At 41.0% G+C, this 25,842-nt stretch overlaps 1 protein-coding gene across 4 annotated transcripts in view; it reads left to right on the forward strand.

Moving 5' to 3' along the window:
• Nucleotides 1-25,842, forward strand: part of SULF2 (sulfatase 2) — a 336,643-nt gene that overhangs the window by 69,646 nt on the left and 241,155 nt on the right. Inside the window, exon 3 of one of the 4 annotated variants that reach the window (XM_078392669.1) lies at nt 22,634-22,760. The exons of the other annotated variants lie outside the window; for them this stretch is intronic. The gene's annotated coding sequence lies outside the window, so the exon portion shown is untranslated. The remainder of the gene's footprint in view (nt 1-22,633; nt 22,761-25,842) is intronic. 4 annotated transcript variants of the gene reach the window in all.

Here is a 25,842-nt window from a genome sequence, read left to right on the forward strand (position 1 = left end):
GTCATCTGACAGGGTGGCCATCCTCTGACAGCCCAAGCTATGTCAGACTGGAAATCCAGGCAAGTAAGAGTTGTGGAAAGGAAGCAGGTCCTGGAGATAAGTTTCCATAGGGGGATCAGGTTAAGGGCAGAGTTAGGATGAGAGGGGATAAAAGGAGATCTGCTCCCAAAGGAAGAAGAGTGAGCTGACATCAAACAGGGGCTTGGTCCCTACTGCAGCCATAGTTTGCCAACCTCTTGTGCACTGGGGGACGTTCCCCACTATGCTGTAGCTTAAGGGGATGACTCCCAGCAGACCTTGAGCTACCCAAGGACATGGGAGTCTAAAAGAGTTGTTGAGAGATACCATCACCAACCTGTAGGCTGTGCAACCCATCCTGATGGAGAGGTGGCACAGGTGGCACAGGTGTCAGCTGTGGAGACTCCACCAGCTGGAACAGGCTTTTCTGATGCAAGAGGCCGAAGACTGGTTGTCTAGCCACTGTCACCAGGCACTAGGGCCACCATTAGCTGCTGGACTTCTCAGAGGGAATTAAGAGAAACACCTTTGGAATCCTGAAAAAGAGGCAGAGGAAAGAAACTGCCATACCTCCTGAAGATAGAGAAGAAAACTATTCTTGAGCTGAATACCAAAGACTGTGGATAGTAGGAGCCTGTGGTAGGGTGGGATCAAGGACAAGCTCACTGGAGGAGGAGCTGTATTCCTCAAACACCATGAAATAAGCATGTATCAAGACTTGGAATCCTGTGTCTTACTGACTTGTCGTTTTGACAGCCCTCTTAAGATGGAGGACCTAGGGTCATGCATAAGTGGAGGTAACTAAAATAGAGCGCATTTATAACAATATTGGAACTTTAGTACTGTATCCAAAAACGCGTGAAGGTGAGTGATAATTGTAAATACCTCTCTTCATTTATCGTATGTTACCCATCGTCTAGCAACTCATGATTACAGAAGAAGGTCTGACTTTTTAAAAATTAGGTAATTTTATTACCATTGATAACACAGTGTCTAATTTATGATAAATCTCATGCTTCACAGAATAAGTTGTTCATTTTCAGGAACTGCAAGAGATGGCGGGGGGAGAAAGCAAGCCTCCTGGTATAATTATTTTTTCAGTTGACTACATTCATTGTCAGGGCAGGGGTAACGTGGCCTCTGGGAGAAGCAAGATAGAGAAACAGCAAGGAACACTAATGCTATGTCATCAAACTAGAAATGAAATGCTGTAAAATAAATGTTCACATTTTTCACCTTGAGAAAAGTTGGCTTTGAGTGTCTGACAGCACTTGGGAGTTTGCAAAATGAGATTGTAGAAAGATAACTGCCAAGAGCAATAAGTAATAGCTGTGAGTATTGGGAGGGCCTTTCTGTTTGCTGACTCCTAACAGATCACAGCAGAGGAATGAAGCTGAGATAGACTCCAGAGAGAGCTTACAGGGGTTTTATGGGGAAGGCCCTTTACAAAAATTTTAGTTTATGGATATAGTTACATGTTAGTGAACTTCCCCAGCATTCTTCAAAGCAGACAAGACTAAGGAAAGAGCACTCACAGACAAACAGAAGAAAGTAAAAAAAGTAACAGGGATAATGGAGGGAAGAGACACTTCAGTGGTGGTGACCTGCAAAGTGTGTCCAATGTTTGTCTTCATGGCTGACAACAACGTATCATATACATGCAACACTTGCAAAGTGGTAGCACTATTGGGGGGGAAAGTGAGATAATTGAAGGAGTGAGTGGCTATGCTTAAGATCAGAGATGTGATAGAAGAATGGCCATCACTCGTAAAGTCCATGGATGCATGTCCCTATGATTTCTCCTACAAAGGAGTTTAATAACTGGAGGAATTCAAGGGAAAAATAGACTTTGGTTTGGATTGCTGCATTGAACAGCGGGGCTGGACTTTATGGTTTTATAGTTCCCATCTAACTTCATTATTCCATGATTCTATGATTTAGTTATGTCTTCTACTGTTATAAATCTCGAATAGTTTTATAGAAGGCAGCCATGCTAGATTTCCATGACTTTACTGCAGAGAGGTTATGATAACAATTAGAAATTGCCCAGGTCTGTTTGCAATGTTTATCAAATTTATTGAGGGCTTTTATAGCGGAGCTTCTGTAAATTAATTTTGAACTATACCTTCCAGAATCCCCAAAGCAGTTGGGAATCTGGCTGTGTTGGCTCTGAAATTACAGTATATTAGCAATGAGTTAAAAAAGAAACTTTTTCAAGTTGTGCTATCAGTATGAATTGCTCTTGGAATCTATTCCAGCATTTGCAAAACTGGTGTATGGCATACTAGGTTCATATGATGCCCTGTTGTATATAAAGTGGTACTGCCTTGTTTTAAATGACTGATTTACATGCTATGCATTACAGAAGCACAACTTTGACCTTTTCAGTAGTATGAATGATTATTTCTGTCTTCACATCACCAGTCTGTGACCTGCAATGATTGCCAAAGGCTAAACTCTCCTAGTGCTGCCATCTATATTTCTTCTGTTCACAAGGCCTGCCAGCAATAATTTCTAATCTTCATCTGGAGTATTTTGCTTGCAACCGCGAACTGCAGAGTAGCAGATTCTCACTAAATATCAATATTGCAAGGGATGGTTCATATGGAAAGAAAGAAAGAAAGAAAGAAAGAGAAAGAAAGAAAGAAAGAAAGAAAGAAAGAAAGAAAGAAAGAAAGAAAGAAAGAAAGAAAGAAAGAAAGAAAGAAAGAAAGAAAGAAAGAAAGAAAGAAAGAAAGAAAGAAAGAAAGAAAAGGGAGTTGTTGTTTAGTCGTTAAGTCGTGTCCAACTCTTTGTGAACTCATGGACTAGAGCACGCCAGGCCCTCCTGCATTCTGCTGCCTCCCGGAGTTTGGTCAAATTCATGTTGGTAGCTTCGATAATACTGTCCAACCATCTCGTCCTCTGTCATCCCCTTCTCCTCTTGCCTTCACACTTCCCCAACATCAGGGTCTTTTCCAGGGAGTCTTCTCTTCTCATCAGATGGCCAAAGTATTGGAGCCTCAGCTTCAGGATCTGTCCTTCCAGTGAGCACTCAGGCTTGATTTCCTTTAGAATGGATAGGTTTGTTCTCCTTGCAGTCCAAGGGACTCTCAAGAGTCTCCTCCAGCACCGCAATTCAAAAGCATCAATTCTTCAGTGGTCAGCCTTCTTTATGGTCCAGCTCTCACTTCCATACATCACTACAGGAAAAACCATAGCTTTGACCATTTGGACTTTTGTCGGCAAGGTGATATCTCTTCTTTTTAAGATGCTGTCTACGTTTGTCATCGCTTTCCTCCCAAGAAGCAGGCGTCTTTTAATTTTGTGGCTGCTGTCACGATTTGCAGTGATGATGGAGCCCATGAAGGTAAAATCTTTCACTGCCTCCATATCTTCCCCTTCTATTTCCCAGGAGGTGATGGGACCAGTGGCCATGATCTTAGTTTTTTTGATGTTGAGCTTCAGACCATTTTTGGCACTCTCCTCTTTCACCCTCATTAACAGGTTCTTTAATTCCTCCTCACTTTCTGCCATCAGAGTGGTATCATCTCCATATCGGAGGTTGTTGATATTTCTTCCGGCAATCTTAATTCCGGTTTGGGATTCATCCAGTCCTGCCTTTCGCATGATGTATTCTGCATATAAGTTAAATAAGCAGGGAGACAATATACAGCCTTGTTGTACTCCTTTCCCAATTTTGAACCAATCAGTTGTTCCATATCCAGTTCTAACTCTTGCTTCCTGTCCCACATACAGATTTCTCAGGAGATAGATAAGGTGATCAGACACTCCCATTTCTTTAAGAACTTGCTATAGTTTTCTGTGATCCACACAGTCAAATGCATTTGCGTAGTCAATGAAGGAGAAGTAGATGTTTTTCTGGAACTCTCTTGCTTTTTCCATAATCCAGCACATGTTAGCAATTTGGTCTCTAGTTCCTCTGCCCCTTCGAAATCCAGCTTGTACTTCTGGGAGTTCTCGGTCTACATACTGCTGAAGCCTACCTTGTAGGATTTTGAGCATAACCTTTCTAGCGTGTGAAATGAGTGCAGTTGTATGGCAGTTGGAGCATTCTTTGGCACTGCCTTTCTTTGGGATTGGGATGTAGACTGATCTTTTCCAATCCTCTGGCCACTGCTGAGTTTTCCAAATTTGATGGCATATTGAGTGTAGCACCTTAACAGCGTCATCTTTTGAGATTTTAAATAGTTCAACTGGAATGCCATCACCTCCACTGACCTTGTTGTTAGCCATGCTTTCTAAGGCCCACTTGACTTCACTCTCCAGAATGTCTGTCTCAAGGTCAGCAGCCACACTATCTGTGTTGTCTGGGACATCCAGATCTTTCTGATTTAATTCCTCTGTGTATTTTTGCCACCTCTTCTTGATGTCTTCAGCTTCTGTTAGGCCCCTATCATTTTTGTCCTTTATCATGTCCATCTTTGCACAAAATGTTCCTTTAACATATCCATTTTTATTGAACAGATCTCTGGTTTTTCCCTTTCTATTATTTTCCTCTATTTATTTGCATTGTTCATTTAAGAAGACCCTCTTGTATTCTTGGAAGTCTGCATTCAATTTTCTGTAACTTTCCCCATCTCCCTTGCATTTTGTTTCCCTTCTCTGCTATTTGTAAGGCCTTGTTGGACAGCCACTTTGCTTTCTTGCATTTCCTTTTCTTTGGGACAGTTTTTGTTGCTGCCTCCTGTACACCAAATCTACCGTACAGGCACCCTGTTCACAAAATCTACTGTATTTTTCTGTGTATAAAATGACACTTTTTCCTAAAATAATTAGAGGAAAAATAGAGTGTTGTTTTATACACAGAAGGAAGCAGTCGCATGTGTGCTTGGGTGCCTCTTGCTGCTGCCGCCACTGCCTAATTGCCTCTTCCATAGCTCACAGCTTGTCCCCTCCGATGGCCAAGGTAGCTGGAGCAGCAGCAGGAGGAGGCATGTTTATTCTTGCCGTCTCCTGTTTGACCATATCCAGTTTACCAAGGTTCGTATATCCTACATTCGAGGTTCCTATACGGTATTTTTCTTTGCAGCATCAAACTTTCCTTTCACTTCCAGGCACGTCCACAGCTGAGCATCCTTTCGGCTTTGGCCCAACCACTTCATTAGCTCTGTAGGTACTTGTCCTTGTCCTCTGCTGTTCCTCAGTAGCATGTTGGACACCTTCTGAGCGTCATATCTTTTAGGCTTTTGTTTCTGTTCATGGCGTTTTCTTGGCAAAGATACTGGAGTGGCTTGCGAATTCCTACTCCAGGTGGGTTGCATTTAGTCAGAACTCTCTACTATGATCTGTCCGTCTTGGGTGTCCTTGCACGGCATAGCCCATACCTTCTCTGAATTACTCAAGTCCCTTCACCACGACAAGGCAACAACCCATGAAGGAGAGAAAAATAAAGAAAGAAAGAAAAAGGGAGAGCAGTGGTGATATTGATGACTACAGATTTCATGCTTCACTAACATATAGCCCTATGTCTTCATGTTACATATTAGACTTAGTTGGCATTTCCTAGGTTCATGTGCATGTTGCAGTTCACTGAAATATTCCACCTGCTGGCATTTCACTGTGTCCCTCTTGCCTTCAGCATGCCGCTTGAAATGTGCTTAGCAATTAACAATTAAATCATGCAAATTACCTTTTACACTTTTAATATTCCTAGACATATTGACTTGTGTATGTGGAAGAGTTCCTCACAGAGCTTGCAATGTTTAAAACTTTGCAATAAAACAGTGCTCAAAATCCTGTTGATTAGCATAGTAGAAGACACTACCATGTTTTCCTGAGAATAAGACAGGATCTTATATTAATTTTTGCTCCAAAAAACGCATTAGGGCTTATTTTCAGGGGATGTTTTATTTTTTCATGTACAACAATGTACATTTATTCCAATACAGTCATGCCATCTTCTTCTGGTTGCTGCTCAATGGTGGAGGTCGGGGTTTCACTTAACTGGGGCTTATTTGGGGGGTAGGTCTTATGAGTATCCTGAAAAATCATACTAGGGCTTATTTTCAGGTTAGGTCTTATTTTCATGGGAAACAGGGTAGAGTAGGCCCATTGAAAAAGTGAGGATTTGGTGAGTGATCAGTAAATTCCACTGATTCAAAGGGACCTACTCTCACTGAGACTTATTTTAGCATAGTAGGCAACAGTTAGAATAAACGTATTTGAATCCACAGAACTTGAACCCTCACTGATTCAGTGGGCCTACTTGAATGCAATTTATTAATCAAGCAACAGGATTTTGGCAAGTGTCCATTAACAGTGTATCTTTTCCTTCCTAAAGTGTAGTCTGCAATCCCCTTGTATGAATATTTGTTAATCTCAGCCAGAACTGTTGTTAGTAGATAAAATATAAAAAGCCTAGCTTTTAAAAAAAATGATTTACATATTTAGGAAGATGTGGTAGTTTTAACACATTAAATGATACAACAGATGGATAGCTGTCAACAAAGAAGGTGTGTGTGTGTGTGTGTGTGTTTAGTGTAAGTTTTTGGATGCTTAGTGTAGTTTGGAGTTATTAAGCAATCTTTCTACATCTCACTGGAGAAATCAGTCATCATCTTTCACGGTGTTGCTGCTAATGGGAAACCACTATCAATAGCACCCTGAGGAAAGCAAAACTGAACTTATTTTAAGAGTAAACTTTTAGTAGGTATTTTACTGAATGATACGGAGTGCTGAATCATCGGAAAGCTTCAGTATCCCTTCATGAGCAGCTGCTTCTTACAGATGAAACAGATGATCAAAGGCCGCAGGTGATGTCTCTCCAGCTGAGCTGTACTACTTCACACTGTAGGCGGGGATCAAATATTATCCTACTGCAAAAGAAAAAAAAAAGAATCCAAATCCTTTCTATACAGTAAATATATTAATACATTTTATACTTATTACATTTTACATAATACGATCATACATCAGGGTGAAAACTAGACTAAAACCTTTGTCTGATCAACTGTCTTCATCATCATTGTGACTGTTTTGACTTTGAATGTCGCTGCTCTAAACAAAGATGTTGCACTGCATCCAAACCAGCCTCAAAAGTTTTTGTAACCAATAAACTTTTCCCTTTCTTGCCCTTCTTTTCCCATGTATTTTACCTTGAATAATCATCTCTGACTAGTCATATCTTGTTAATATGACTTCATGGATTTTATATGTCATATGATTTCATGGTCTGTATTCGTTCCCTTTGCATTTCTTCATCGGTCACTCTCTTGATCAAGAATTTCTTAGCATTCAGCAGCAGAAACCAAACTTTGAATGTGTCTGTCTTTTTTTTTTTAATAGAAGCCTGTGTTAAAGTCTGTGATTCCATACTGCACAGAAGTCAGAATACATAGAATGCAAATCATAATTTGCATGCAAACTTTATGACTCACTTTATGACAGTGCTATCATTGGTTTCTTTTGATGATGATGATGATGATGATGATGATGCACATTTCTAGTAGTTTCCATGATCTCTTTCAGCATACATGGTATATCACAGTACTTTCTTTAAAGAAAAATAAATGTGAGAGTTTCACAAACAAAGAAGCCCTGTAGGCCTTCCTTAATTAATAGGTATTTCTAAGCTTGTATCAGAAAGATATATTGCCTAATATTACATTCCTTGCAGTCATATGCTAATTAAAAGGCATTGTGTATACAATTGCTCTCCATCAAAGTGATTGAAAGCCAACAAAAATGCATTCTTTCGCCTGTGGAGAGCATACAGAAGACATCAGTCACCATGTCATGCTTTAGGTTTACATTCTACTGTTTTAGATGCAGAGCTTTTTTTAGACATTAACAAAACTGAGAGATGTTTTATACTGTTCTTAATGCAGTTATCAGGGACTGTGTCTTCATGTAATAAACTATTACAATGACAAAGCAGTTCTCAGTAGACAAATATCTGTATTCAGTATTCAAATGCACATCTTGATCTTAATGTATTTGATGACTACATTGCCAATACAGAATCCAGGAATCCATGTTCTTTGGCTTTAATTTTTCTGGTCTGTCTCTGTCCCAAACTTTCTTGTTTTCTTTTGAAATATGCTGTTGCTGCTCTCAAAAAGACAGTGCCTTTCAAAACATAAGGGATAAAAAAAAGAAGAAAGAAAGAAAGAAAGAAAGAAAGAAAGAAAGAAAGAAAGAAAGAAAGAAAGAAAGAAAGAAAGAAAGAAATCTGATGGAAATCTGTAACATTTTTCACTTCAGGTTCTTTTTTACTACACACATGTAACCTAGCACCTCATTAGAATTTGATATTTAATGCTTGTGTGAGGTGTACCTTTATTTGTGCTCTTGGATACCCTGCTGGGTGCATTATGGAGTAAGTAGCTGAGGAAGTAAATCCCTCCACCTTTCTTAGGGCCAGAATTTATGTAAGGTTACTCACACGGTTTGGTTTTAGACTGCACTTCTTTCCCCTTAAATAGCCAACGTAGGACCCTTGATCTACATCAGAATTCTGGTGTGTATTACAGTACAGTGCTGCCTCGACTTAATGACCGTCCCTACTTACAACCATTTCGAGTTACGACCAGCTCCGGCTGCAAAATTTGCTTCAACTTGCTCCGGAACAGGCACCGGGGGCTGCTTGCTGGGACGGCTGTGTCGGGCCTCAATCCTTCAGCCTGCACAGGATGGCGAGGAGTGCCAAGGATTCACACGGCCACCCAGCGAACAGCCTCTGGTGCTGGTGTCGGAGTTGGAGGCAGCATCGGGCACCAGCAGCAGTAGCAGCATAGGCCCATGGAAGCCATTGGATGAGGCTGGGGACTTCCCTGGTAAGTAAGGTGCCTGTTTTTTGTTTTAAACAACTGTTCTAGGTGGGTTTTGCAGGGCGGTTTTGGGCTGGGGGGGTTATGTTTCTGTGCAGTGTTGTTGGTTTGTTTTTTGGTGATTTTTTTTTTTTGCAGTACCAGCGTGGGGTTTACTCTGGTTATTTTTGTGTTTTTTTCCAGCCCCAGCACATTACTATGGGGCCTGCAGTGTTTTATTTTTATTGTTTTTTAAGGGTTTTTTGGGGGGGGGCGGAACGGATTAATTGCATTCCCATGCATTCCTATGGGAATGCATGCTTCGATTTATGACCATTTTGAGTTATGTCCATCATCTGGAACGGATTATGGTCGTAAGTCCAGGCACCACTGTAATTGCCTTGCATTATCTCGATCTGAATTGTTCTCTCTATATGCATGTGTAGGAAAGCTGTTTTTCACCCTATGCAGGATGTAGTTGCAAGTGCCCTATTAGGAAGGAGGGCACAAAAGGCATAAGCTGTTAATCTCCTGTGTCAGGATGGGAGGGTGATATACTGGTTATTTTTAAATTGCTTTAGAACAACCTGTTCCATCAGTCTTGTTTAGTCTTCTGTTTCCCAAACTAAACAGTTACAATTGCACTGGTCACCTGCATCTTCTGCCCGATACAGTTTCCTTCTCTACTTAAAACGATATCATCATATTATAGAAGTGGACAATTGGAGCTCTCCAGAAATTTGAGGACTTCCATTCCAATAAACTCTCATGATTGGCTAAGCTGACTAGAGCTGATAAAAACCTCTGAAGGGCCGCAGCTGCCCATGCTTGATATGGTGGTGTCTGAGAGAACAAGTGTAGATCCAGTTGGTGTTTAGCTTTTTATATCCTCCCTGGCATATGTCCCAAAGGAGCCTGAAGGAACAAGTGGAAGCATCATGGCTGAAATTAAGTACATCTGGGGTAAGAAAATGACTGGAAACTGCCATCATGAATTTCATGATGTAAGCCTAGTGGTGCAGCATCTGTTTTGCACATAGAAGCTGATAAGTTAAAATGCTGGCATTTCTAGGGAAGGCTAGAGAACGTCCTGCCTGAAAACCATGGAATGCTGGTGCCAATCAGTGTTGATGCTGTTGGCTTAGATGGACCAATGCTCTTATTTACCCTAAGAACCATCCTATGAAGTGCTGAGGAAACATACCTCTAGGCCAGAAATGTGAGTGTAGTTCTGATGTGTTCGCTTAAAAACTTGAAGCAAATTATAAAAAATTTGAAGTATTATCAGATGAGGAATATGACATAGAAAGTGAAAAGATGGGATATGAGGTTGACCACTGAAAAAGCATATCCATTGGATTAAGCAGAGTAAATTTAGTAGCACACCAGAATGTTACCAGAACACGTCATACTAGGTAGGGCGTTCCCTGCTGAAGGTGCAACTATAGGAAAGGTCTCATTTTGCATCACTTCCAGCTGTGTCTTCCTTTGTGAAGAAGATACTTCTCATTGGTGCTTTATAAATGTGGGACATTCACATTGCCGCCCAGAGTAGACTACCTGTCTAGATGGGTGGGGTATAAATCTTAATAAATAAATAAATTAGAAGCGATTGGGCTTAATGTACAGGTATACAAAGCCAAATGCAAAGTACTTATCTAATGACTTCTCAAGAGATTATGTAAATTCACCTACTGTGAATTAAACACTAAAAATCAGAGTTCCTTTATCAATTTTTATAAGCTAATGTGAGGATTTAATGGATGGGCTAATTAATGGTTTTGTCATATAATGAAATAATAGTAACTCAATTCCTTTAACCATTATCTTTATAAAAATAGAGCTGAAATGTGAAGTTTTGCCCTAGGCCATTAAATTTAACACACCTGGCATTTAAGCACTGCAGCCATATTTTGTCAACTAATTGGTATATATAATGTTTTAGCGTCTGTACTGATTTTGCAGATAGAAAAATCATGTTGCTAAATTGTGGGTTAGTTTTATTGTCAATGCTTTTACTGTGCAACTACCGAGGCAAAGTGAACACAAGTGAATAAACCTTTTCTTTTTTGTTTGTGGAAAATCATAGTTTGCATGAAATGCTGTATTTGTTAACATATTTATTCTTTCAATGCATTTCTTAAGACTAAACTAAGACACAGTGGCTTTGACAAAGATTTTTCATTGCATGTTTGTGTTAGAAATAGTTCCATTTTTTGTGCTGGCCATTAGAGGCATGTGCTATATGGATTTTTTGGGACATACATCTCCAAGATTTCTCTAATAATTTTCCAGACAGAATGCTTAGAGTTTTAGCCCACAGACCCAGTCCTACTTTTCACTCACCTGCACCAGGGTCTAATTCTCTGAGGTTTCATGGCTGTCCACTTTTTGTTACTTCTTTTTGTTAATATACCAAAAAAAAAGGAAGTTGGTCAGTGACTTCCTGAATGATGTAGTTCTTTGAGAAATGTCCTTTGTAGAGAGAGCTAAAGGGCATCAAGATTGCAACAGCTTCCTTTTGGGGTGGGATACATTAGCAACAGGAATTAGGCCTGAGATAGCCATGCAGCCTTGGAGAACTAGGCCCTAGGTCAGATGAGCAAACTGTAGGAATCAGTAAGTGTGGATCTGTGGGGTGGAACTACAATAATTCTACCTGGAGAACTGTGGGAATTAAGGTTCAAAAAATGTCATTACTAATACAGTGGTGCCTCGACTTACGAACTTAATTGGTTCTGGAAGATGGATGTAAGTCGAAATGGTCGTAAGTCAAAGCACCATTTCCCATTGAAATGCACTGAAATGCAATTAATCTGTTCTGGCTGAAGAAAAAATTCACAAAAAAAAGTCACTGCAAGACTCATTGGAAATGCGATTAATCCCTTCTGGTCGAAGGGGGGGGGGGAGAAAAGCTTTCAAGCATGCAAGACACATTGGAAATGCACAGAAAGCAAACGGAGCAGATAGGAAATGCACAGAGAACAAAGCGACCAGGTCAGAAATGCACAGAAAACAAATGGAGCAGATCAGAAATGCACAGAGAACAAAGGGGCAGTTCGGAAATGCAAACAAAGGAAAAAGCAAGGGAAGCATGCAAGACCCATTGGAAATGGGGGAAACAACCCAAAAAAGCAACCAAACCCCCCAAGATCCATCGGAAATGGGAAAAAACACTCCAAAAACAACCAAACACCCCAAGGCCCATCGGAAATGGGGGAGAACCAAAAAAATTAACAAACCCCAAGATTCATCACAGCACAGAAACATAACCACTCCCCAGCCCAAAATCACACTGCAAAAAACCCAGAACAGTTTTTAAAAAGCAGAAAATAGCACCTTACCTTACCAGGCAGCCTTCTCTGATCGCACACTCTCTAACTGCTGGGCCGAAAGAGCTACAAAGAAGCAGCTTCATTGCCATCTACAATTAGAAATTTGAATTTCCCACCTTTTTTCCCTGCCTTTTTCTGTCCGTAACTGGAAGGTCCGGCTGCAAATAGAAGCAAAATTTTGCGGCCAGAGCTGGTCATAACTCGAAATGTTCCTAAGTAGGGACGTTTGTAAGTCGAGGCACCACTGTACTGTAATAATCTTAAGTTCAAAACAATGAAGGCATTTATGTGACACAGAAAGGGAAATGAGCTTATTTTTCAAGGTGAATTGTGAAGATACATGAAACAATTAATGCGTAGTCCCATTAGTTCTTTGGAAAAAGCAGATGATGCAAATGTATAAATAAACTGAAGTGCTGAAACATGAAAGTAATATCCTATTAATTTACCCATACTCAAAAAATGGCTCAGTAGTGGATGTCTTTCAGTAGTTACCAAGGACAGTAGAATACATTGAATGGTCTGGCCTCATGATGATGTACATTTGCCTATATTAGAGATGTAAATGCCTATATTAGAGATGTAATTAGATGTAATTAGAGATGTAAATATCATCCCCATGCATGAGGACAAAGAATTACAGCATTCTCGTCATCAGCAAGGGTGGCAAGGAATCGCTGGTGTTCTCATAAAAGATCTCACATTAGAAAAAAAGTATTTTGCATAATATTGTAAAATACTGGATGAAAACATATTTTTTGTTTAAAACTATCAATTTTTGCACAGGATTGTACAAATTCATCCAAACTACAATGGCTACAGGTTTGATTAAGAAGTTGAAGCATGGTGTTGTTTTATGACTCGTGAGACGTTTTATACAGATAGGTCCAAAGTGATTTGTGCTATCTACATTTTGCATTAGTTTTAGTTTACTAAAGATTGTCAATATATGTGATTATTTTCTGTTGTAGAATCTGTGACATGTATCTGGTGCTTATGCGCTAAGACTAACTTTAGCTGTACAAATGCACTGAGCAATGCAAATTGAAAATTACCATATTTTTCAGTGTATATGACCCCCAATGTATAAGACAACCTCCTAATTTTTACCCTTGCCAGAGGAGCAGTTAATGGGCAGCCACGAGGGGCGGCCCAGCACAGCTGCTCTTTCACCTCCATCTACTGCTGCTGCTGCCTCTGCTGCCTGATCACCTCCTCCAATGTGACTGCTGGGGCTTACCTCAAGCTCACGTCACTGCCTTGTCACCTGCCCGAAGGAGACGATCGCTGGAGGAGGCGATCTGATGGAGGCGGCAGCAATCAATGGGCACCAGCGAGAGGTGGCCGAGTGCGGCTGCTCCTTTGCCTCAGCCTCCACCTCCTCCTGCTGTTGCAGTCTCCTCCAGTGCCACTCGCAGGCTCGGCAGTAGGAGGAGGAGGTGGAGACTGAGGCAAAGGAGCAGCCGCACTTGTCCACCTCTTGCTGCTGCCCATTGAATGCTGCTGCCACTGCTGGATCACTTCCTCCAGTGCCACTCATGGGCTCCCTTTGGGCAGGGGACAAGGCAAAGTCATGAGCTGGAGGTGAGCCCCAGCAGTGGTGCTGGAGGGGGCAATCAGATGGCGGAGGCAACAGTCAATGGGCAGCTGCGAGAGGTGGCTGAGTGCGGCTGCTCCACCTTCATTAAGATCCATACAACTCAAATAAATAAAGTATAGTGGTACCTCGCAAGGCGATGACGCTGCTGAATGATGAATCCGCATTACGATGACTTTTTGCGATTGCTTATTCCAATGGGCAGTTTTTACTTAACGACAAATAGGTCTGTGCTCTGCGAACTGTTTGTTCGCAAGACAATTATTTTTCCGGCTCTGCAAAATGGCTGCCCTGTGTTTTCCTCCTCGCTCTCCGCAGGCTGCTGCTGCTGATGCCCGATGACACCTCCAGCTTCGGAACCAGCACCGGCAGCTGCTCACCGGGGCACCAGCAGCAGCGGCGGCATCGGCCCGCAGAGGGCGGCGAAGACTGACGCGGCCGCCCTGGCGGGCAGCTGCCGGTGCTAGAGCTGGAGGCGACAGCGGGCACCACCAGCAGCAGCGGCATCGGCTTGCAGAGGCCATCAGAGGAGGCTTGGGACTGCCTGCTAAGGTAAGGTGCCGGTTTTTGGTTTTACAAAACTTCTGGGTTGTTTTAGCAGGGTGGTTTTGGGTTCTTTGGTTTATATTTCTGTTATGTTTTGTTGTTTGTTTTTTGGTGATTTTTTTGCAATCCTAGCATGGGGCTTGCTCTGTTTATTTTTGGGTGTTTTTGTTTTTTGCAGCCCCAGCATGTTCCTATGGGGCTTGCAGTGTTTTATTTTGGGGGGAGGGCTTTCTTTTGGCCGGAATGGATTAATCACGTTCCCATGCATTCCTGTGGGAATGCATGCTTCGATTTACAACCATTTCGAGTTACGTCCATCTTCTGGAACGATTATGGTTGTAAGTCGAGGCACCACTGTATTGTTTTGCAGCATCGTGGAGACACAATCTCTCTGTCTTTTAATGTGTGATTCACAGTATTGTCCAAAAGGAAATTGGATTGATTTGGACCCAATTGAGACCTATTCATATCCACTTGGGATTTAATTCAGATCAGTCCAATTATCCTGACTCAATTTGGGATTCAGTTAAATTGGTTGCACAGAGCATATAAATTCAGTTTCTGCTGATTTTGTAGTCTAACTCCATAACATCCCTTTTCAACTTGGGACTTCCATAGGGAAGCTGCATGCTTGCTTGGATAATCGGCAGAGGCTCACTCAGTTGCACTTAAACAATGATGGCCTGTCTTTCTGGGATTTAGGAGAGGAATTCTTCATAGTCTCCCATTTAGGCACTGGAATTCCCTTCTGGAGAGAAGCCCAGTGTGATGTAGTGGTTTGAGTATAGGCTTGTAACTTGGGAAATCAGGGTTTTAATTCCCATTGGATAATTAGGCAAGAGACTGACTCACCTTCATGACCTAAGCTTTTCTGCTTTTTCTGCCACTCCTCGCCTTGTCGAAAGCAGCTCTCCTCACAATAGTTGTTTCAACCAGGAAACTGACCATCATTAAGGGTGGAGATTTTCTGTCAGGCTGCCTGAACCATTTATGACAAAGTACTTACTAATGAACACTGGAATTTATTTTTTCTGTCTTCTCTTTCCATACCTCAGTCCTTACATGTCATGTCTTAAGTTTAAATTGAAAGCCTAAGGGCGGACTGTCATACTACATATTTGGTAAGCCATTGTGTAAAACATTTTTGGCTTAAAGGCAATACTTTAGATAAACACATGAATATATACACTCATGCATACATATTCATTGGGTGACCTTGGGCCTGTCTCTCTCATTCTAGCTTACTTCAGATAGTTCTGTGAGGAGAAAATGGGGAGGCGAAAAGTCATGTATGCAGCCTTAAAATCATAAATAATCTCACCTGCTCCTCTCTTTTATCTTACACTATGTAGTATTTTCTCTAAGAAGGAAATCAAATTTGAAGTGTTACGTATTGTGCTAGTGGAGTTACTTTTGCTGCTACTTCTATGGGGCGGCATTTATGCATTTTTAAAATGCTAATGTCCATGTGGTCTTAACTGATTTATAAATATTAATCAGATCCAGTATTTATTGTATGTTATTATCTGATAGATTTTTTAAATGACAGATGCTCTTAAACCACATACAGTGGTGCCTCGCTTAACGATTACCTCGTTAAATGACGAAACCGCTTGACGATGAAGTTTTTGCGATCGCAAAACAATGTTTTAATGGTAAAAAATTGCTTAACGATGATCGGGCCCCTGCTTCGGGGACTGATTTTTCGCTAAACAACGATTTTGAAACAGCTGATCAGCGGCTCTAAAATGACCACCCGCTGTGCAAAATGGTGCCCCGCTGTGTTTTCAGGACTGATTCCTTGCTTTACAGGCAGCAAAAATGGCCACCCTATGGAGGAACTTCACTTGACACTGAGGTATTTAGCCAATTGGAACGCATTGAACTGGTTTCAATGCATTTCAATGAGCTTTTTTGTTTCGTTTGATGAGGATTTCGCTTAACAGCAATTTCAATGGAACGAATTATCCTCGTCAAGCGATGCACCACTGTACTATGGGGTAAGTGCATTACTCCTTCCTACCTTGGTGTCACTTTTAACATGTGACAGCTATAGTGTGAAGCTGAAAAAGTTGCTGTATTCATTAGGGCTTTCCCCATGAGCCAGAACCCAGATTGTGTTTGTGTGCATGCACTCTGGTTCACTGGGAGAGTCTTCATGAATAGAGCAGTCTCCCGAACTTCAAATTTGCTTTTGTATGTTGAAGATAACAGCATGGGAAGGCATAGCTGCCCTGCTACCCTCATTGCATGTGGAGAACTCCTGAATGTGGTTTATGTGTTGGCTAAAAGTATTGGAAGAATTAGTGAAATGTTCTTTTAATTGGTTGTTGTGGGTTTTTCAGGCTCTTTGGCCATGTTCTGAAGGTTGTTCTTCCTGACGTTTCTCCAGTCTCTGTAGCTGGCATCTTCAGAGCACAGAGAGCTATCCTCTGAAGATGCCGGCCATGAAAGCCTTCGCGAATACGTTCTTTTAATTGCCACTATGTCTTGGGACTCCAGACACATTACTAAATCAAGACAAACCCAGTTATTTGCTGAGTTAAAACAAAAAGTTAAACCCATAAATTGTGCATATCCAATACCTTTTCCCTCCAGGTCAGATATAGTAAGCATTACTCATTCAGTATTGATTTGATTCGACTAAAGTTAGCTTTCGTCTCAACTGCTCTGAAAGTACCCAGCAGTGAAGCGTGGTGAAAATGCCTTTTCAGTTGTTTACAAAATTCACCAGAGCTTCTAAAAGTAGGTTTTCCAGAGCTACTTACTGTGGTATATAGTTAAAAATACAGTCCAGCAACTATGACTTCATATTTTGTCAGTGTAAGGAAAAGATTTTAGGAATACATTATCAATAGTACCTTGAGTAATGAAGTTAGTTTAAAGAAAAAACTTTCAGGAGATATTGTAATGTGTGATATAGAATGCTGTAAGCCCAGGAACCAAGAATGAAATTGCATCAATTTTGCTGATATTGGTTGAGTTGACACTAGCTGATTATAGGGCTGGATTGAGACTTTCTCATACTTTTTGCAGTTTTTGCTTCATATTTTTGAAGTTTCCCCTGGTTTTAGAGGGACTCTCCAAACATGCAAAAAATATATATATAAAGAAAGACTTGTCAATCTTAAAAAGGTATGAATAGGTACAACACATATAATGGAAAAATATGCACCCTTTAAACTTTCAGTTAAAGTAATGTCATGCCCACTCCACAGATTTCAGACTAGAAAGCTATGTTCCAGTTTCCTTGAGTAAGGCAACCTGAGGAAGAAAAGCTGTATTAAAAGCTCTACAGACATGTCGTGTGCAAGTTTTCCAAAATATGTCCCTTTGTCTTTTGAAATATATATTAAAAAGAGAAGATATTGGAGTTCACAAAGACTGTCACTGGAAACCAAGGTCAAAATCATTCATATTATATGAAAGAAAGACAGCTGTGGACCCATTCCAGTCGGGCTTCAGGCCGCGCTATGGTATGGAAACGGCACTGGTCGCACTGATGGATGACCTGTTGAGGGAGGCCGATGGGGGCAATATGTCCTTGTTGGTCCTCCTTGACATCTCAACGGCCTTTGATACCATTGACCACAGTATCCTCCTGGGAAGGCTCTGAGTTAGGAGTAGGTGGCCTAGTGCTTGCTTGGCTCCGTTCCTTCTTGGAGGACCGGCCCCAGAGAGTACAGCTTGGAGAGAGGGTTTCAATTCCGTGGAGCCTCAATTGTGGGGTTCCACAGGGGTCAATATCATCTCTCCAATGCTGTTTAACATCTACATGAGGCCACTGGGAGGGGTCATCAGGGTGTGTGGAGCCTCGTGTCACCGGTATGCTGACAACACGCAGCTCTACATCTCCTTCTCGTCTACCTCAGTGGATGCCGTTCTGTCCCTCCAGCGCTGCCTGGAGACTGTACTGGAATGGATGCAATCGAATGGGTTGAGGCTGAACCCGGACAAGACAGAGGTCTTGAGGGTGGGCGGTCCTTCCATCAGCAGTATAGGTAACTCCCTTTCTTTTGGGGGGGACGACCCTTGCCGCAAAGAATGAGGTTCGCGGCTTGAGGATACATCTGGACACGGCACTTACCATGGAAATCCAGGTGGCGTCCGTGGTCTGCTCCGCCTATTTTCATCTATGGCGGATTGCCCAGCTGCGTCCATATCTTGATCGTGGGGCCCTCACTACTCTAGTACATGCGCTCGTAATCTCGAGATTAGACCATTGTAACACACTCTACGTGGGGCTGCCTTTGAGGCTGATGCAGAAATTTCAGATGGTCCAGAATGTGGCAGCCAGGCTACTTAGTGGGGTGAGAAAACACCAGCATATCTCCCCCACTCTGGCTGCTTTGCACTGGTTGTCCATCCGTTTCCGCGTTGACTTCAAAGTGCTAATGATCATTTATAAAGCCCTAAACGGTTTGGGACCTCAATATTTGGCAGATCGTCTTCTCCCACCCAGATCTACCCGAATCACCCACCATAGCCAGCAGGGACGGCTGAGGTGCCTGACGCCGACAGAGGCTTGGAAGGAAAAAACCAGAAACCGGGCCTTCTTGGCGGTGGCCCCTCAGCTGTGGAACGCCCTCCCAACAGAAATTCGGCTGGCACCCTCGCTGGGTGTTTTTAAAAGACAATTAAAAACTTGGCTATTTAGGCAGGCCTTCCCTCCAGTCAGCTAAGTCTTTTTATTTCTTCTTTCCTTATCCTACCCCATCTTGGTAATCCTTTTCTTAAATTAATTGTCTTAATTAATATAGTAATTGTATTTTTAATGATTATATATATATATTTAATATTGATTTATTTATGTTGTAAGCCACCCCGAGTAGACATGGTCTAGAGGGGCGGGGTATGAATAAATAAATAAATAAATAAATAAATAAATAAATAAATAAATAAATAAATAAATAAATAAATAAATTTGATGCTGATCTGATGTCAAGTTTCAAAGTTATTTTCTTTGTTTGGGGGCTCTCTAGTTTTTGAATTTCCTAATGGAAAGCTGAATTGAGCTGTTGCACAATATCTATTGTTGCATGCTTGTGCAGCAATGAATAAGCAGGTGGATTTGATGCAAGCAATTCCTTTTGAATAATCTCTCTGACGGGTTTCTACAGTGTTGAGGGATTCATGGGGCTGGCATTGCCGGTAGCATCCTTTGTCTAGATTTGCTAATATTGTTCCAAAGTGAGAAAGATTATGACACTCTATCACATTCTTTGAGAATTCTGTCTGAAGTCATTATGTTTGGATGTGAAGAGATCCCTCTCATGCCCTTTTAAAAATGTTTGCCCCTTAATGCTGCTTAGTTTGTTATCATTTTAAATTTTAAAATCTGAAGTGTTTGAAAACAGACTTCAGATTTGATTACAGCATGAATTCCTATGATTGTCGGGTAGACATTATCCATACTTACCAGTTATGCAGAGTTTAAGAAATATCTCATAATCCTTTTCTCTGAAATATTTGAGAAACAGGAAGTTTTCCTCTCTAGTGATTTAAGTCCTCCTGTCCTGCTGCTGAAGTTCACAAAAAAAAAAAGGGAAATAGAGAAACCATACAACACAATGAGACATGAACCCTGTGCATGTTGATAATGTGGATCCATGGAAGCTATAAGATTTTTAGGGAGGTCACTTATAGCCCCATGTGTTTGTAAATAACTTTGGATTATATAGAATTTTCTGCCATATTTATTATTAGTTCTTTTCTTCTTTGTGATAGGTAGTGAGTTCTGATTGGATTAGAGATGGGAACAAATTGAAAAATGAATTGCAAAATTCATCAAAAATCACTAATTCATCCATTCATATTCATATGAATCAATGACCCCGATGAAAATGAATCAATGAATTTTTAGCAATTTTTTATTCTTTGATTCATTGAGCTATAACATGCCCTCCCCGGCACTTAGAGACACCAAAATTGCAGAGAAGGTTCCCCTGACTGTCCTTAACAATCCTCCAAATTTGGTGAAGATTGAGTTTCAGATTTCCAAGTTATATACCCACAAAGAGGGCCCCCCAGAAAAGTCCCCCCCCCCAGGTACCTAGAGAGACCAGCATTACAGAGAAGCTTCCCATGACTGTCCTCTACAATATCTCAGTTTGGTTAAGGTTGGGTTTTCCCAAGCCAGCTGCTAAAGGACTATTTCTGAGGGGGCCACTTTGTGGGTGCATAACTCGGATGTCCAAAACCCAAACTTCACCAAACTTGCAGGGTTTGTAGAGGAGAGTCAGGGGAAGCTTCTCTGCAATGTTGGTGTATCTAGGTTCTTGTGGGGGGGTCATTTTATGGGGGTTTAAAGGCAAAAATGAAGTGATGCATTAATTCATCAGTTTGTCAAAAAAAATCATCAATTCATAATTCATCAACCTTGATGAATTCATAATTCATCAACCTTGAAGAATCATGAATCAAAATGAATCACCATTTTTCTGATTCATGCTCATCTCTAGTTTAGATTCCAGAACCTTGTTTTGAGTATTTCCTTCTCCCAAACTGTACAACTTTGCTACAGGAAACAGACATTACTGCAAGTGACAGAATGGCCAGTGATAATTTTTTAAAAGATGCACAAGATATCTCTCCCATTAGTGAGTTTGCATTGTCAAAAAACCTCATATACTCTGTTTTTAAGCAGCTTCTTTTCATTGTTGTAGAGCCTTTGTTCTTCAGTTTAGCAAATATCCTATACACTTTTGAGACTTCCAGGACTTAAATGCTCCCAAGAGGTTTATGCCTCCTAACCTTATAAGAATCAATTGCACACTGCTTTCTGGAACGCAACAAAAATGTGGAGTAATAAACCCCAGTCCTACTAACCTAGAAAATACTTGGCACAATGTTCCCTCTAAGCTGTGTGCACTAGCGCTCACCCAGAGTGCCACTGGAGCTGCACAAGGGCAGACAGCAGCTGGTTTGTTTACTTTCTGTTTTGAATTAAGCCCTGCCCACTCCCACACAGCAGGACAGAAAATTGCTTGCATATGAAACTGCAGGGAAGCTTTAAAGCAGTGACAATCTGTTTTGGTATAGAATGAAGAAAAGAAAAATGTTTCTGCCTTCACTTATACTTTTATTAGTATTTTATAGATGTTAACCATTGTTCACAGAACAATTATAAGCAATGTATTATTATCCTCTTTTATTTACATCTATAATTGGACTAAACTATATGAAATTGTGCAAAGTTTGACTATTTCTTGAGACTAAGTTTGTTCTGGGTAACCTTGCCTCTCACATTTCACATCAGTTGATTAAACCCCTTCAGGGATGGACAACTTCCACAAGTTCTGGGGACCAGTTCCCCACACTCTCTAGAAGTAGTTGTGGCAGCCATGCTCACTACCACTCATCCGTTGATGGTCTTTGTGGCCATGTTGCAGCCACCATGTTATGCATCTTGAAGTAGAAGATGAAGAATCCTCCTTCAAGGGGCCGCACATTGCTATCCTTAAACTTTCAAAGTCCACATCTTCTCCTGCTACCCTCACTCTAGATTTTTTCCTCTAAAAAATATATTTTTTAAAACAAGAAAACCTCCTTTGCACATTATAGTAGTGTGGTAGTGTGGGTAGTGTGGGCGGCATATAAATTGAATGAATGAATGAATGAATGAATGAATGAATGAATGAATGAATGAATAAATAAATAAATAAATAAATAAATAAATAAATAAATAAATAAATAAATAAATAAATAATAATCGTGGGGAGAGGGGCAGATATGCCAAAGGATCCTCCATCTTCTTTTTGTTTGCTAAGCCCTCCTGCTTCATCTTTCTCTGTCTTCCCTCTCCTTCCTCCCTGCTCTGTTGACTTGCTCTTGTGCTTCCTGTCTGTGCCAGTTCACAGTGCCAGTTACACTGACCATCATTTGGATGCTAGCAGGAGACCTTAGAAAGGTTATAAAAGGTTATAAAAGCAGGATATATGTGTGTGTTGAGTTTCAGATTTCCAAATTGAGTTATTGTAAGCAAAGGCGACGTAGTGGCGCTGCGGGCTAAACCGCAGAAGCCTGTGCTGCAGTCAGAAGACCAAGCAGTCATAAGATCGAAGCCATGCGACGGAGTGAGCGCCCGTTGCTTGTCCCAGCTCCTGCCAACCTAGCAGTTCGAAAGCATGCAAATGCAAGTAGATAAATAGGGACCACCTTGGTGGGAAGGTAACAGCGTTCCGTGTCTAAGTCGCACTGGCCATGTGACCACGGGAGATTGTCTTTGAACAAACGCTGGCTCTATGGCTTGGAAACGGGGATGAGCACTGCCCCCTGGAGTCGAACACGACTGGACAAAAATTGTCAAGGGGAACCTTTACCTTTACCTTTACCTGAAGTGTATACACTTGGATCTTGACAGCCCTTCCTTTGATTTCATTTCTCAGGTTAATTCTTAATGAGATGGCAAACAGGCCCTTCAAGTCTCACTCCACATACAACTGATCATGACCAAATGTTTCCCAACCTTTTTGGCCTACACATAGAAGATATTGAAGGACCACCTTCTTTCATGTGAGCTAACCTGCCTGCAGAAATATTCTGCAGTTCCTTTTTTTATCTTCTGGTGTGCTTAGAAATACCAGGGACCAGTGAGAAGGCCTCTTCAGTGACTGCTCTATGAGTTGCAGTTCCTTTTCTGAGGGAAATGAGATTTTTTTAAAAAAAATGAGTAAAAAGCTGCTTTTTATGAAGTCATTTGGCTTATACGTAATGTGTGGTATATTTTAATTGCTGTCTGATTTTTCTAAAAAACTTTATGGCTGCTGTTTTAGTATTAAAATGTAAGGGATGTTTTCAATTATTAATTTAGGATCTTCTTGTTAGCTCCCTTCAGTATATAGGTGGGAACTTTTGAATGAATTGTTGAAAGAAAGGAGTGCCATCATGTTCTTAGGCTTCCAGATCATGAATGAATATTAAGAGAGTCATCTGAGAAATATTGGAGACCAGTTGTTGCATTGATTTGTTTTGTGACTGACAATAAGAAAATACAGTGGTGCCTTGCAAGGCAATGTTAATTCGTTCCGTGAAAATCGGTGTTAAGCGAAAACATCGTCTTGCGAAACACATTTTCCCATTGAAATGCATTGAAAACCTGATAATCCGTTCCAGTGGGAATGGATTGTCATCGTAAAGCGAAAATTGTTAAGTGAAACGCGGTTCCCAAGCAAAGACAGCCGTCTAACGAAACAGAGACCATTAAAAGACTCGTATAGCGAAGCAAGGCCAAGCTGTCAAAAACATTGTAAAGTGAAAAACAGGGACCTAAAATTTAACCGTCTTGCGAGGCAAGGTCCCTAACATCGTAAAGTGAAAATCGCCCATAGGAAACATCGTTAAACGAAGTGCAAGATCGCTCCAAAAACCTCATCGTAAAGCGAATTCATCGTTATGCGAAGCAATCGTCTTGCAAGGCACCACTGTAACCATAGGCTAAAGTTGCAAGTCTACAGACAGTTCTGAAGAAATCCTGTCACTTCAGGACAAATATATGCTAGAAGCAGGAAATATGCTATCTCCGTAACATACAATTTGACCCCTAGTTCTACAGAATTACAGTTAGGACAAACATTGAAGGAACAATGAGTAAGAATCAAGGGGGAAAAACACAAACTTTGCACCTTTCTTTAGGCAGGCTGCATGTGTCCCGCAATAAAAAATGTTGTCCAATAGCATGTTTACTTTTCTACTTATATGCATGCTCTCCGCTGTTATGTAGAGAGAGCAAACCTTGCACACAAGCAGAAACTTCTAAAAACTCAAATTCTATGCAATGTTTCTCTTCACTTTGTTTTTCATCTCTATCTGCATTTGAAACTTAAGCAATTTTCAAAAACCCAGTAGTGCTTACAGATAAAAAGTTTTCATCTATTTTTCATCAAAGATTTAATCACAGATGGGTCAGAATGATGTCTTATTGCTAGGGCACGACTGCTCTTCTAAATCCCAACAGTAACATTTTTTTTACATTACTACATGCTGAGTTGTGATCATAAACAACTGAAACAAAACAGCTGTTCTTCAGCACAAGACATTCCATTAAAAAATGACACTTCTCTGTTTTAAAACTGTGTTTATTTTTAATTGCTGCCTGGTGCTGAGCTTTCTTCTCATTGGCATGAATTACTGTCTCACATCAAAAGTAATCTAGCAGTGTGGAGGAGTTACTCCTAATCTTTTCAGTATTTGCCAAATAATATTTTTGGGGTAATCACAGTAGCAGAAACATTGCCAGCTTGTATGAAACCACAGTGAACAATGCATGTTGCAGGCATCTGGCAATTAATTATCCATCTTTAGAACAGTAAGAAGTAAACTACATCAGGGATAACTGACTGGAAAAGTACTCACACGTCCATTTAAACTGGCTTCTGGTGATCCTTCCAAATTTGAATCATGCTTCCCACCAGTTCAGAGATGATAATTTCGGACGGGGGGGTGGGAAGTCAACTCTACTCCACTCTTCGCCCACAACCCCCAAGGCTAGTTTCTGCATTTATTGTTCTCCTTTATTGTTTGATGTGTGCCTACATATTCAGTGTGCAACTGACAAAAATATATTGTAATTCTAAAAATATAAACTGCATCTTGATGCTTAAGGGAACCATTATAGTTCAGGGATAGAACACATTATTGGTGCATCATGACACCACTGGAATTTATGTTTGAAGGATCCTCAAAGAAGGGGTTGTCCATTAGAATACTGTACACAGTGGTAGTCTTGAGTCGACATATGCCTGTTGTGTGTTTAAAAACTTTTAAACATATCAGATGCTGTTTGGTAATAAAGGAGGTGTATGACTGGAGTTGGGCATGAACTATGCTTTGGTGACTCAGCCCAGTTTGGTGCAGCACAAGCATAAGTGTTCTGTTGGTGCCATATACTTCCCTCCCCTGCCTCTTCTGCATGCTCACCCACTCACCAGCTACAGGATGCTTCCCTCCTCTGCCTTCTCTGTGCAGTTGTCTACTCAGATGAGGAGATGGGGCAGGGAAATCTGCATCACTGGCAATGAGAAAACAGTCGTGGAGAAAGCAGAGGAGGGAAGTGCACTGCAGCTGGTGAGTGGGTGAGCATTTATTTATGACACTAAGAGGAGACAGCGCTTTTAGACCACAGGAAATTATTACAAACATTCTAAACATTAGAGAGTAAGACCCTTGCATCCGCAGGATTATATCCTTGATTTATTACAGCCCTGTACACAACATACAAGGGGGTGGGTCTTGTGGCCTTTTTTCTATCTCCTTACATGTTTTTTTATAAAGTTTGCCCCTATCCATGGTTTTCAGGCATTTGCGGTAGATTGTGGAACAGATGCTCCACAGATATGGGAGTTCTACTGCACTAACAACACTGACACGACATGTAACATCACACCAGAAATTTGTTAGCATGCTTACCTCTAGCAAGTGAATTGTTTGTTTTAAATGTGCCTCTTCTAAGTGATCAGATTTTGGACATTAAAATATACCTGCACTGTAAAACAGCTGCCTTGCATCAGTGCAAACCTGCATTTGCACAAGCTGGCTAAAATCCTGTTGCTTAGTGTAGCAAATCACCAGGAGAGTAGGTCATTGAATCAGTGGAATT

Source organism: Pogona vitticeps, chromosome 4 (genome assembly GCF_051106095.1).
Source record: "Pogona vitticeps strain Pit_001003342236 chromosome 4, PviZW2.1, whole genome shotgun sequence".
NCBI classification, from domain to species: Eukaryota; Metazoa; Chordata; class Lepidosauria; order Squamata; family Agamidae; genus Pogona; species Pogona vitticeps.